We start from the raw sequence: 9212 nt of genomic DNA, 5'->3' as shown, positions 1-9212 counted from the left end.
CTGCTCACCCCCCCTAGTTCCTTCTCCACACTGCTCTTGAGACATTCCCACCTTTCTTTCCTGTCTCCCCACCTTAGCCTTCCTTGTTAAGAATATTCTGGAAGGCACACAGTAGGTGCTCTCTTGTTGTTCCTTAATCAGTGAATCTGATATAGAGGAGGAGGTTCCTCAAAAAGCTCAGGTTCTGCATTTGTATGTGACGATGCTATAAAGGTCCCACTTCCAGACTGTTCTGGGGACCAACAGGGTGGATACGAACTCAAATGGCAGTAGATGTGTGAGTGATTTTCTACTTAATTGACAAACCAAATGTAGATAAATCACCAGGAGCAGATGGCATTCACCAGAGAGGAGCAGAGGAACTCAAGGGTGAAATTGGGGATTGTTGGCCAGTACACCAAAGTGCTCGTTATGAAGGGATGTGATGGCCCAGCCAGCTAGAGAGGCGCCTATGCCTCCCACAGGACCTCGGGGGTACTGCTGCCCAGGAAGACGGGCTGGGAATGGGGCCAGCTGACCAAGTTTAGAATAAGGATGAATGCCCCGAACAAAACCACTATTTGGGGAGAAGAGATTCTCGGTTACATAGGGAAAACATTCCTGTTTCAATATTCTAGAGTTCTCTATGAGGAAATATGCAGATGGAGGCAAAGAGGAGCCAGGGGCAGACATAAGTCTAAACTCTCAGATTCATCTACCAAAAGAAATGCAAACCACACGAAGTCATCCTAGGCTAGCTGTTTTCGAAGGAACTCTCATTTAAGATGGACAAGAATATACAGCTAATAATAATTTATAACCACAAAGATTGCATTGACTTCTCAAAGACGTCTTTGACCAGATTGCTTTTGCTAGATAGACATACAGCCAAACTGCTTCTCGATGTGTGTTTCATCTTTGATCAGAGAAACTTTTTTTTTAAAGTTTATTTTTTATTTATATGTGTGTGTGTGTGTGTGTGTGTGTGTGTGTGTGTGTGTGTGTAGTTCCCAGGGAGGCCAGAAGAGGGCGTCAGATCCTCTGGAGCTAGAGTTACAGGCGGTTGTGAACCACCTGACTTAGGAGCTGGGAATCGAACTGTGGTCCTTTCATGAAAACAGCAACTGCTGAGCCATTTCACCATCGCCCAGAAAGCTATTTTCAGGGGGTGACAGTTGATACAGAAACTCACAGCTGGTCAGCATGCTGAGAAGTGCCCACTGAGTGCTCTGACCTACAAGGCATCCATAACACCCTTACCAAGTCCTACACACATCGCAGAAGTGGGGGCAGAGAGACCATAAGAGCCTGTATACTTACCTGGCGGGGGAGAGGCCATGATCATGAAGGTGGTTTTCCCAGGGTAAGATTTGTCCATTATACTCTGGGTGTGCTGACTCCTGCAGTTTCTGCAAAAGCAGGAAACTAGACTGCATGATTTGTGGTAGTGGGGAACTGCATTTGTACTCTTCCCTATAAATAAAGGAAGGTGTTGCGGTAACGCCCGCATTACTGATACCTGTTCACCATGTCCGAGCGAGGGGCTGCGGATTAAAAAATAGAGACAAGAGACAGCGAGTCATTTGCCATGGCTGAAATGCCAAATGCCGTTTATTGAAAGAGGGAAGAAACCTTAAATACAGGTTTACAACACAATAGAGGATCCCTGGAGGGGGGAAGTTCTACTAAATGTCCTACATTCTTGCATCTAAGTTGTTTACACCAAATGCAGGATACAGGAACAAAGAACCTCTCAGGTGATCCTTAGGTGAGAAGGAAACCGGCAGGGAATCTGAATAGGGAGGACATCTGGTCAGTGGTGGCAGCCACTCACAGTTGGGAGCCGGGGCCCACAGGAAGGAAGGGAGGAAGGAAGGAAGCAAGGGAGGGAGAGAGGGAGGAAGGGAGGGAGGAAGAAAAGACTGTAAGAGCTGGAAGGCCTATGAAACACTGTCTTTTGGGCACGATATGACCCCTGCAATCATGAACACACAGCATCTGTGGCTAGCTGTATAAGCTGCACTTATACACCCCACCCTCACCCCCATGCACGCGCACACACACACACACACACACACACACACACACACACACACAAAAGCATGCATACACATGTGGAATGGCCGCACTGAGGTTTGAACACAGGGCCCTGCACATGCTAGGCAAGTGCTCGACCACTGAGCCACATCTATCCCCAGCCCTCCTTTAACCTTTGAGACAGGTTCTCAACAATTGCTTAGGCTAGCCTTGAACTTGGCAATCCTTCTCCCTTAGCCTCTGGAGAAACTGGAGATTACAAGGCTTGTGCTGCCAGGCCCACCCTTCTTGCAAGATTATCTTTACAAAATTGTGAAACTGATAGAAAAATGTTTATTAGTCAGGATTTGAGAAAACGGCACAGGAAATAAGTGAGCGACCCAAGTCACAGAGCTAACAGAAAACTGCACACCAGGACGCGGGCGCCTACGTCTCACTTTCTGTGATCTTTTCAGTAAAACACGGAGGCCTTGATCCTCTCTCTCTCACACACACACCCTTTTAGGAATCTGTTTATTAATCATGAGAAAGCAAATGGCCAATGACCCATTGTCACAATATAGCATAAGAGAACCCACCCAACAACAGAGACAACAGGGCCCGGCGACGGCTCAGTGGTAAAGGAGCTTGCCAAGCATAGCAGCCTGAATTTGATCCCAAATCCACACATGGAAGGTGAGGACCAATTCTATGAAGTTGTCTTCTACCTCACTCACGTCATGGCACTTGTGCACTTGCGTACACATACACACAATGAAATAAATGTCATCAAAACAGGGTCAGGGATGTATTGCTATGATAACAAGTGTGAGACCAAAATGAGCCATCTTAGAAATAAGACCAAAATGCTTTCACCCTAAAATTAAGGCCTAAGATTTCTCCTTTTGGGAATAGGCCATTAGTTACTGAAACCAGTCAGTTCAGATTCCAGAAACCAGGAAGTGTAAAAGTACAGAGTCACAAGATAGTCAGGAGGTAATGCCTGCCAGACTATGGAATGTCCTCTCCCTGGTTTCCAGGGTAACTGACCACAGAAATGCCCCCACCTGAGGGCAGCCAATGAGAAATGGTGGCGGGCAACCACTCCCTTAGAAGTAATTTCTAGAAGTCCCTAGAAGCGAGCCAATCAGAATTGTACCTGTACTAGCACCCCTAAATGATGTAACCTTGTGACTTTTCCCTTTAAAAACTGAGCTTGCAGACAGGTGGGCGCTTCCTCCAGCCTCCACTGCATTGGATGTATTGGACGAAGTCCCTGCCTAGGCTTGTATTGCTTTTGGATATCCAGAATTAAACCTTGCTTTTGCATTCCGGCATGCTCGTCTTTGGTGGTCTCTCTGGGGGTCACGATCTGGGCACAACACAAGCATGCATTGCGCACGTCACAAATGGAGCCAGTTATAAGCAAACTGCTTTGTCCTGTGCTGGCAGCTGGGCTCAGCTGGCCCAGCTGCCGCCCATGCCCCAGTGTCTCCCATTCTTCTCACGGAGCTAGCAGGTGCCCTGGTGGCATTCTGTAGGTGACAGTACACACTGTGCAGAACTGTCTAGAACACACACAGTTTCCAGAGGCCTGTGGTCTGGAACACCACCGTTTCCTTCATTCTCTGAGTCAAAGCTGTTAAATGGTCAGGCCCAAAGTCTTGGGTCAAGCCGATTTCCCCGCCCACAGCGCTGAATGGCAGAGGACGGATGCTTGGGCATCGTCGTCGTCGTCGTCAACAAGAGAACAGCTTCAGCCCTGCCTGAGGTCGGCCGGCATTGCTTCTAAGCTGAGCACTAAGCAGACAGTGTGCTCTGCAGGGCAGGTTCACCTGCGTGCACAGGGAGTGAAGGGGCAGGAAAAACGTACGTGGTTTTGCCTGTTGGTCTTAGGGTCACTAACAGTCTTTGAACAGGGGCTGGGGAAATGGCTCAGTACTTGAGAATGCACTGTTTTTGCAGCAGACCCTAACTGGGCTCTCAGGACCCTGGCTGACTGGCTCACAGTTGTCTGTAACTCCAGCTCCAGGGAATCCAATGCTCTCTTCTGGACTCTGCAAGCATTGCACTAACACATGCACGCGCGCGCGCGCGCACACACACACACACACACACACACACACACCTACAAAATAATACAAAATTGTGGCTGTATTCCTGCTGAGCTCCTCCTGGTCTGGCTCCAGAGAGCAGCACCTAGCCCTAATCCAGCCTTTGTTTAACCCATACCTTCTGTTTCTATTATTGCCCTATGTGAATCTTGTCTAAGAGTCTCCCAAGGATCAAAGGCCTATGCAAAACTTGGTTCAAGAAACCCAGAACATCCGTGGCACCTGATAAATTGAGGAATTTGCATTTGGCATTGTATCTTTGGGTGCTTCTTTCAGGTTGTTTTGAGCATATGGAAATCAACTGGCTAAACTGTAAATAGAGTGAAAAATAAAAATGCCCTGGGTGAAGGGAAAGTGCTTCACTCCTTAGAGGCTGGATGTCCCTGCAGCTGAGAAAGGCTAGATTCACTCTTAAGGTGCCTCTGAGTCTTCTTTCCACCTTTCCACAGATCCACATGAACCCACACATCCATGCTGCCACACTTAATGACGCAAAATAAATAAATCTTTAAAACATCTGTAGGCTTTCTCCCAGCTTCCATCCCCAGAAGGCTCACCCAGAGGCCACTCCTGCCAGGGAAACAGATAGGTTGCCTGAAGATCATCACCCCTCCTGTTCCTCCAGATCCAGTCTCCGGTCTCACCCCCAGCTTTGGAGCTGGACGCCCACTGCAGTCTCCCTTTCCTTTCTGATCCCAGCCCCAATGGACCAAAAGGATCTTCTCCAACCTTCCTTCCCCCAACGCATGCCATTGTCCTAGCATCCTAAACCAGCAGCAGGCATTCCCTGGGAACACACCTGCTGAGCAGGCCAGGGAAGCAGGGCCACAGAAAACTTCATACCAGGCAACACACAGCCATCACACTCTCAAAAATTCAGAGAGGAAAGAGAAATCAAGGAACAAACACATCCACTCAACAAAGACAGACCCAGAAACCAGCACTAGACCTATATTCATCTGAATCCCAGATGTCCAGACACCAGGATAAGAACACAGTCAACAGCAGCCAGGGCAAACCGTCTCCACTTAGTCCAGCTGCCCTACCACAGCAGGCCCTGACTATTCCAACACAGCAGAAGCACAAGAAAAAGACCTTAAAACCAGCTATATGAAGATGATATAGGTCCTTAAAGAGGAAATGAACAAATTTCTGAAAAAAATCCAAGAAAACACAAAGAAACAGCAGAAGGAAATGAATAAAACTGTTCAAGACCTAATGTAGCGGTAACGCCCACATTACCGATACCTGTTCACCATGTCCGAGCGAAGGGCTGAGGATTAAAAATAGAGACAAGAGACAGCGAGTCATTCACCACGGCTGAATGCCGAATGCTGTTTATTGAAAGAGGGAAGAAACCTTAAATACAGGCTTACAGCACAAATGGAGGATCCCCGGAGGGCAGAAGTTCGCTACCAATGGTCTACATTCTAGACCCAATGTTCTACATTCTTGCATCTAAGTTGTTTACACCAAATACAGGATGTAGGAACAAAGAACCTCCGGTAAGCTCTCCAGTGATCCTTAGGTGAGAAGGAGACCTGCAGGGAATCTGAATAGGGAGGACATCTGGTCAAGGTCGGCAAGCAAGGCGGCAGGCACTCACAGTTGGGGGCCAGGGCCCACAGGGCCCACAACCTAAAATAGAATCAACAAAGTAAACTCAAACTGAGGGAATTCTGGGAATAAAAGATTTAGGAATTGAATCAGGAACTACAGTGGAGAACTTCACTAACAGAATACAAGAGATGGAAGAGAGAATCTCAGGCATCAAAGTTACAATAGAAGAAATGAATACACCAGTCAAAGAAAATGTTAAATATAAACACTCCTGGTACAGGATATAAAAACATCCAGAAAATCTGTGGCATTGTGAAAAGACCAAATCTAATAACAATAGAAATTGAGAAAAGAAACGCAGCCCAAAGGCCCAGAAAATATTTTCAGCAAAATCATAGAAGAAAAATTTCTAACCTAAAGAAGGAGATTCCTATAAAGATACAAGAAGCATGAAGAATAGCAAATAGATTGGGCCAGAAAAGAAAGTCCTCTTGGCATGTAATAATCAGAACATTTAATGTACAGAACAAAGAAGGATGTTAAAAGCTGCAAGGGGAAAAGATGAAGTAATGTATAAAAGCAACCTTATTAGAATTATACCTGACTTCTCAGTAGAGACTCTAAAAGCCAGAAGAGCCTGGATGGATTAGCTACAGACTCTAAGAAACCACAGATGCCAGCCCATACTACTACACCCAGCAAAACTTTCAATCACCATAGATGGAGGAAATAAGATATTCCATGATAAAGCCAAATTTAAACAATATCTGTCTACACATCCAGGTATAGAGAAACTACTGCAAGGAAAACTCTAACCTAAGGACATTAACCATGAAAACACAGGGAACAATAAGCTCAAAAGAAGGGACACACACACACACACACACACACACACACACACACACACACACTGTTGCTACCACCACCACCACCACCACCAGTAACTACAACACAAAATTACAGGAATCAACAATCATTGGTCATTGATGTCTCTGAATATCAATGAACTCAATCTCCCCACTCCCCTGTAAAAAAAAGACACAGACCAACAGAACAGAATGCATGTGAATACAGGATCCGTCCTTCTGCTACATCCAAGAAACACACCTCAACTTCAAGGATGGACATTACCTCAGGGTGAAGGGTTGGAAAAAGATATTTCAAACAAATGGACCTAAGAAACAAGCTGGGTTAGGCTGAAAAAATATATTTCAAACCAGAACTAATCAGAAGAGATAGAGAAGGACACTACACACTAAATGGAAAAATCCACCAAGAAGACATTTCAATCCTTAATATCTATGCCCCAAACAAAAGAACACAAGTTTGTAAAGAAAACACTAGTACACTTTAAATCTCATATTGACCCTCACACACTGATAATGGAGACTTCTATACCCCACTCTAGCCAATAGACAGGACATCCGGACAATAACCAAACAGAGAAATGCTGGAACTAATAGAGGTTATAAACCAAAAGAACCTCAACAGATATTTACAGAACATTTCATCATAACACAAAAGAATACACCTTCTTCTATGCACCTCATGAAACTTTCCCCAAAACTCACCACTTGCCTGGACACAAAACAAGTCTCAACAGATACAAGAAAATTGAAATAACTCCCTGCATCCTATCTGACCACCATGGATTAAAGCTGAATATCAACAAGAGAAATAATAGAAAACTTATAAATTCATGGTTCAATAATGAAAATCAATAAATATAATCTACCATATAAACAAACTGAAAGAAAAAAAAAAAACATGATCATCTCATTAGATGCAGAAAAGGCCTTTGACAAAAATCCAACATCCCTTCATGATAACAGTCCTGGAGAGATTAGGGACACAAGGGACATACCTCAACATAATAAAGGCAGTTTACTGAAGTTCTATTAAAACCAGGAACAAGACAAGGTTGTCCACTCTCTCCATACCTATTCAGTATGGTACTTAAAGTCTTAACTAGAACAATAAGACAACTGAAGGAGATCAAGGTGCTGTGGGATGTTCTGTATGGCAAATGTGTTGCTCTGATTGGTCAATAAATAAAACACTGATTGGCCAGTGGCTAGGCAGGAAGTATAGGCGGGACTAACAGAGAGGAGAAAAGAAAGAACAGGAAGGCAGAAGGAGTCACTGCCAGCCACCACCAGGACAAGCAGCATGTAAAGATGCCAGTAAGCCATGAGCCACGTGGCAAGTTATAGATTTGTAGAAATGGGTTAATTTAAGATATAAGAACAGTTAGCAAAAAGGCTGCCACAGCCGGGCGTGGTGGCACACGCCTTTAATCCCAGCACTTGGGAGGCAGAGGCAGGCGGATCTCTGTGAGTTCGAGGCCAGCCTGGGCTACCGAGTAAGTTCCAGGAAAGGCGCAAAGCTACATAGAGAAACCCTGTCTCGAAAAACCAAAAAAAAAAAAAAAAAAAAAAAAAAGCCTGCCACAGCCATACAGTTTGTATGCAATATAAGTCTCTGTGTTTATTTGGTTGGGTCTGAGCGACTGTGGGACTGGCAGGTGACAACGATTTGTCCTGACTGTGGGCCAGGCAGGAAAACTCTAGCTACATCAAGGGGACACAAACTGGAAAGGAAGAAGCCAAAGTTATCTTCATTTGCAGGCGATATGATGGTATACATAAGGGACCCTAAAAATTCCACCAGGGAATTCTTACAGCTGATAAATACTGTTAGCAAAGTAGCTGGATACAAAATTAACTCACAAAAACCAGTAGCCCTCCTATATACAAATGACAAATGGACTGAGAAAGAAATCAGGCAAACAATACGTTTCGTAATAGCTTCAAATTATATAAATATCTTGGGGTAACTCTAATCAAGCAAGTGAAAGACTTGTATGGATGAAAATTTGAAGTCATTGAAGAAGATATCAGAAGATGGAAAGATCTCCAATGCTCATGAACCAGAAGAATTAATATAGTTAAAATGGACATCTTACCAAAAGCAATCTACAGATTCAATGCAATCCCCATCACTATTCCAACACATTTTTCAAAGATCTTGAAATGACAATTCTCAGCATCGTATAAAAACACAAAAAATCCTACTTAGCTAATACTATTCTGAATTTAAAAAAATAAATAAAAACTGCTAGAGGTCTAACCATTCCTAATTTCAAGTTGTCCTACAGAGCTATTGTAATAAAAACATTATGGTATTGGCACAAAAACAGGCATGTTGATTAACAGAATCAAATTGAAGATCCAGATATAAATCCACACACCTATGAAAACCTAATTTTTTATTTAAAAAAAGCCAGAAATACACACTAGAAAAAAGAACATCTTTAATGAATGGTGTTGGTCAAACTCTACAGCTGCATGTAGATGAATCCAAATAGATTCATACATATCACCCTGCACAAAACTCAACTTCAAATGGATCAAAGACTTCAACATAAAACCAGATACATTGAGCCTGATAGAAAAGAAAGGTTAAAAAAAATCCTGAACTCATTGGCACAGTAAAACACTTTCTGAACAGAACACTGTTAGCACATACACTAAGATCAACAAT

General features: G+C 44.0%; 1 non-coding gene across 1 annotated transcript; it reads left to right on the top strand.

Moving 5' to 3' along the window:
* Positions 1–1291: 1291 nt before the first annotated feature.
* On the top strand, positions 1292–1455 carry LOC114702180. Its single transcript, XR_003735936.1, has one exon. It is a non-coding gene; the product is annotated as a U1 spliceosomal RNA (small nuclear RNA).
* Positions 1456–9212: the final 7757 nt, after the last annotated feature.

This window comes from Peromyscus leucopus, chromosome 16_21 (genome assembly GCF_004664715.2).
Source record: "Peromyscus leucopus breed LL Stock chromosome 16_21, UCI_PerLeu_2.1, whole genome shotgun sequence".
Lineage (NCBI taxonomy): Eukaryota > Metazoa > Chordata > Mammalia > Rodentia > Cricetidae > Peromyscus > Peromyscus leucopus.
Note: the sequence above shows the minus strand (reverse complement) of the source record. Positions and strands in the feature narration are given on the sequence as shown.